Raw genomic sequence first — 6,201 nt, forward strand, 5'->3', positions numbered from 1 at the left:
TGATACCCTGTAAATCTTGATATAGATAATTGGTAAAATCGTAAAAACTAACTCAGTTAACATCTAGGATAGTAGCTCCTAGAAAGCAGTAATGAAGTTAGTTTTCCAAAGGACATCAAAATTAGTGATTAGGAATAATTTATTTCAGTTGTGCTTTCCACTTTATGGAAACCCTGATGATGTAGTAGTAGTTAAGAGTTTGGCTGCTATCCAAAATGTCAGCAGTTTGAATCCACCAGGCACTCCCTGAAAACCCTATGGGGCAGTTCTACTCTGTCCTCTAGGGTCACTGTGAGTTGGAATCGACTCAATGGCAATGAGTTTGGTTTTTGTGGTTTCCAGTTTATAGTGTTTTTTTCACTAACAATCTCATGGATTCTTAATAACACTCTGATGTTAGGAAATTGCCACTTACTTCCCTCCCCATTTTATAAGTAAGAAAATTAAGAAATAAAATGCAACTATTTTAGAGGTGCATGGCTCTGTAGTTCTGAAGAGCAACACAACTGAAGGTTACCATTTAAATTAACAGAAGTCTTTCATAAAGTCTGCATTTTATGTGGCAAAAATGTATATCTCAATAGTGTTGACATCTGTAGACAGGTTGAATCACGTGCAGGCAGCTTGAAGAGTCTCAAAGGGACCATATGACTGACAAATCAAGATGGCAGCTCGATGTGGATTACGACCTCAGAGAACATGCATTAATGTAAGAATTGTGCTATTCACTAATGGCAAGGGTATTTGTACATAAACTTTATAAAATGAAGAGTTGGGCTGTTTACATAACAAAGAAAATGGGTATAATTTTCTGAAGACTAATCACTTGAGTCATTAAAACAAATATATTTGTAAATTGTAAACAGAAAATAGTTCCTATGCCTACGCCAAAAAATAACTTAGACATTAAGTTATCTTTATGCAAGTTTTTGCACTCATTGAGAGGGAATCCATTGGTTGACTGAGTCAAAGAACAAAGGGGAAAGCAGGATTTATAAGAGAGGGGAGAAAAGAAGTCAGGCGGCCTGGGAATAGTGAATCTTATTTGCATATTTTTTTGGGAAAACTAATTAGCTGGCATGCTGTCCTTGAAGAGTCTGACTAAAGGCATCAAAGGAAATAATTTCAGTTGTTGGCGGATTCTCCAGAAAATGGTGAGTCAGACTGGATTTGTGTGATGCCGTCCAGTGTCCTTCCATCAGCACTTCCCCACAACATTTCCCTCGTGAGAATATCTCACCTGCGATTCTCTCAAAAGTCAAATTATTTTATAAAATTCCTCATAGTATTTTAAGTTTAATGAAACTTCTAATACTTCTACAAAGAGAAAGAAAACTAGCAATGCAGTGTTAGAAAAGAGCCTAATCATTGCAGAGACTCAGAGTGGGGAAATCTCCAGAAGTAGGTTATGTAGTTGAAATGGTGAAGAATTATTAGGGGAAGGTAGGAGAGAGCTGGAAAAAGACTGAGGTCAGACTATGAACATCCAGGAATGCGTTTGACCTTCATTCCACAGGCATTAGAGAAAGGGAGAGACATAATCAAGCTATGTTATGAGAATTGCGTTGCTAGTGAAGTGCAGGATGGATTGGAGCAGAGAGAGACTAGGTTGGAGGCTATGATAATAACCCAGGCCTAAATGTTCAAATCAGGGTAGATTTAAGAGACATTACATAAGAAAAACACATGAAACTTAATGGCAAGTTATGAAGGAAAATAGAGGGAAAAAAATAAGGTCACTGTATTTCTTAACCTGGGTAAGAGAATAATTATCAGTAGAAGGAAATCTAATTTTCCAAAAATAAATCAATTTTATTTTAGGAGTATTGTATTTAAATGTTAAATATTAAATCTCACACTTGCTAGCCCTTCCAATCTCTTTGCTACCCTCTATATATTTTTCCCTACAGCATTTATCATTCTCTAACATGGTACGCAGGGGCAGTGGTCGTTCAGTAGTAGAATTCTCACCTCCCATTTGAGAGACCTGCGTTTGATTCCCAGCCCAGTGCACCGTGGCCACCACCCATTTGTCAGTGAAGGCATTACGCAGGGGCAGTGGTCGTTCAGTAGTAGAATTCTCACCTCCCATTTGAGAGACCTGCGTTTGATTCCCAGCCCAGTGCACCGTGGCCACCACCCATTTGTCAGTGAAGGCTTGCATGTTGCTATGATGCTCAACAGGCTTCAGTGGCACTACCAGACTAAAACTGACTAGGAAGAAAAGCCTAGTGATCTACTTCAAAAAATCAGCTAACGAAAACCATGTGGGTCACCAACAGTTCAATCTGCAAGTGATCATGGGCGTGGTGCAGGGTCACCGTGAGTAGGAGGCCAACTTGACACTAGCTAACAGCAACAACAACAACATAGTATGCATTTTACTTAGTTACTATAGTTATTTTTATCTGTCTCTCTTACCTGAATAAAGCTTCACAAGGACAGAGATTTTTCTTGATTTTGTTCATTGATGTATGTCAAGCATCTCGAACAGTGCCTGGCACATGTTAGATGCCCAATAAATGTTAGCTGAATGAATGGATAGACTGGGCATCCAAGAGACAATATCCACCATGCAGCTGAAAAATAATAACTAACACATTGAACATTTACTACATGCAAGACACTGTTTTTGGTGCTTTACATGTATCAACTTGTTGAATCCTTAGACTTACAGTAACTCTAGGAGATAGTTATTGTCCAACTGCAGATAAGCAAACTGAGGCACAGAGTGGTAATAGCTTAATGTTGCACATTAGGAAAGGGGTAGACCTAGGGCTTTAACACAGGTAGGCTGACTTTGGAACCCATTCACCACAGTGCCCCTCATTATACCTCTTCATTTCTTGGGGTAAAGAGGCAAAATGGGAGAAAAGGCTGAAGGAGATTGGGAATCAGATGCCCAGAGGTGACAATTGAAACTCTGAAAGTAAATGAACTTGCTGAGAATAGAACAAAAGATCAATGACAGATATTTGTCTTTCCCAGGGTTGCCCCATTTTTCCCCCCTAAGCATGCTATTGCTAAAGTTGGTGGACTGGTGAATTTTGTGGCTTCTCTGCAGATCTATATTAACAGTTGCCATCGAGTTGCTTTCGACTCAGGGCGACCCCTTGTGTTTCAGAATAGAACTGTACTCTGTAAGGTTTCCAATGGCTGTGATCTTTCAGAAGTAGATTGCCAGACCTTTCTTCCAAGGTACCTCTGGGAGGATTTGAACCACCAACCTTTCAGTTAGTAACCAAGTGCCTAAGCATTTGTGTCACCCAGGAACTCTGCAGATCTATGCTACTGCCTTTTAATTGGGAGAAAATAAAGAACAGGCTAAAGCCATCCATTTGGCAGAAGTCCTTGGGGGATCCAGTTCTAACAAAAAAATGATCTCTGTTTTTATGAAATTTAGTATAGGACTCATACAGATCAGGTTGGAATATTTTAGGCGTTATAAAGAAACCAGCACATTGAACAGTCTAAATAACAGCCTCAGGAAGTTGAGTCTCTGTTAACACAAGACACTCTTTTAGAATAGAGCAGAATACAGGGGTATCTTAGGGTCCCCAGAAGCTGAATGGAAATGCAGGCATGTTACATTGAATACATTCCACAGTATCACCTCTTAACTACTGAAAGCAATAAATCGCCAGATATACACTCGGGGAGTTACATCAAATGTTTTAAAGAGGTTGTTGTGTAGTTATGCTTTCAAAAAGTAATGTTGGAAAACTATCTCACCCATTAAATTATTTAGAGGAAAGCCTACATACTCAACCCCTAAAATGCCAGTAAATGGCCTTTTTATTTTATCAGTTACGGCTTGAATTTGCTGATGGCTATACATTGAAATAACTAAATACACTAATGTAAATGTTACACAAATACCGATATCTACTTCTGGTTTAGTCTGAATGCCCAGCTTACCAAGCTCATTTAAAATACCACCCACTTCCTTAGAAACTCAACGGGGCAGTTCTACTCTGTCCTATAGGGTCGCTATGAGTTGGAATCGACGTAACGGCAATGAGTGGTTTTTGGTCTTCAGTTTCACACCATTCAGCACAGGAAAAAAAACATAACAAAACAAAAACTGGGACTATGTGACCTCTCCGGAAGAAACTGGAATTTTTTATTTTCTTAATTCTAATCTGTTTTTACTAGAAAAAAAGAAGTCTAACATGCCTTCAGGAAAAACAGAGAACTACAGTAGGAATTGACTTGCTTGTGAGGAGATAACAGAACAAAACAACAAGCCAGAAAGCTCTGCAGTTTGAATCCTTTCTGGTAGCTTGCCATGGCTCTTCACCACCATGCCCAAAAGGTAAATGATCCTGTTTCGGTAATTCAGGAAAATTGGATGTCAAGGATACTTTACTACATCGCTGTAAGACTCACTTTCTTCAGCTGTGTCATGTGAATTCTTTCAATTGTATCATGTGAGCTTTAGCCTAGAATCTCCAGATTTCTGCTCCCCAAAGTTCAGATTTCCCATGACATCTTCATGATTTTTCCCACACCTGTATATCACTGAACTATTATTGTAAACATTTTTCTTTAAATGGGCTCATTGTAAAAAATCTAAATACATTTGGATTTATTTTAGTTTCTAAATAAAAATTTACAAAACAACTAAAAAAAAAAAAAACCAGCATCATTTCCCATAACTAGACAGTAACTACAAAAGCAATTACAATGAAGATTAAACATTTAATTAAATCTTAGCTAGATATTGTCTTTAATAATTGTGATTCTGAGGCCTTTGTTTAGTAGAGGAAGAGAAGAGCAAGTGTTAGAGACATCTCACACCCAGCTGAATTTCTACTAGGCAATACCAGAAGCATTAAAAGACTATTGAAAAGATAAGAACTTTATCATGGCATTTAATGCATTTTAGGTGCAATGTCCCATGTAACACTCCCATTGGTGCCCACTCTACATTTTAGAAAACGATTATCCTAGATGATACCCAGGATTCCTTTTGGTTCTAATATTCATATAAATTAGCAGAAAGCTCAGGCTTTGGGGCCAGACAGGCTTGGATTTTGTGTGTCCTCAGTCTTAGTTTCCTTATCTCTAGGATGAGGATGATAATATATAGCTCACAGTGTTCTGAAGAGTAAGCAAAGATCATACATGTCAAATCCATAGTATACTACCTGTACATAGTAGGAGCTTCATAAATGTTAATTTCTGCTTTATGCTTTGTATTAATTGTACTTATCTGCTAACTTAATTTCAGGGGTGCTCCAATGATTCTCAAGTGAGTTAAATTTGAAATGCACTTTCTTCTCACCTATAGACTCAGACCTAGTGTTTTCATAAAACCTATGTTTACATACCCTTTTTGGAAACATAGATAATATGCATTTGAATATGAACACACACTGTGTTTGTAGAGGAAGAAAGATCCTGACACCATACTAATAAAACTAAAAGCTTAATATGTAGCTAAATTTTAGTGTCAAGGCTTGCATAGCTAATTAGCGAAAGGAGCCCATGGGGATGAGAATGTGTCGGGAGAAGTGAGGATTATGAATAATTTTTAAATCTCTATTTTCAACATAAAAAGAGTTCGTTGTTCTCAGTTGCTTCTGATACACCCAATGGGGATATCAGTGATTTTTGTTCCTGCTGAAAACTGGGAACCTTCATGTAAAAGAGGAGCAAACAGCTGGCTAAATAAAAGCTTCCTTAGAAGTCTTTTTTTTTTTTGAAGTCTACTGATAGAGGTTTGGGGGCGGAGGTGAGGAGGCAGGCAGGGAGAGAGAGCTCTGTAAGGTTTAATTTAAGCCCTGGATAAACAGCATTCCTGCTTTCACCTGTCTTCACCTAATAGAAATGGAAAGGATTTTACCAATCAGGACTGCATTCACACAGAGAAAGAAAAAAGCATTTTGTATAGAATGAAGTAAAAAGTGCCTCAATTTCACAAAAACAGCACTCTTGTAGGCAACTAATAACAATATACTGAGCTGTGAAGTCCCTGGGTAATCCAAGCAGTTAATGTGTTCAGCTGCTAACCAAAATGTCAGAGGTTCAAGTCTACCTAGAGGTGTCAAGGCTTGACGTTGCACTTACGAAAAATCAGCCATTGAAAACCCCATGGAGCACAGCTGTACTCTGATGCGCATGTCGTTGCCATGAATTGGTGATGAGTCAACAGCAACTGGTTTTATACTAAGCTGTGCTTATACTGAAGCCCTGGTG

Source organism: Loxodonta africana, chromosome 17, assembly GCF_030014295.1.
Source record: "Loxodonta africana isolate mLoxAfr1 chromosome 17, mLoxAfr1.hap2, whole genome shotgun sequence".
NCBI classification, from domain to species: Eukaryota; Metazoa; Chordata; class Mammalia; order Proboscidea; family Elephantidae; genus Loxodonta; species Loxodonta africana.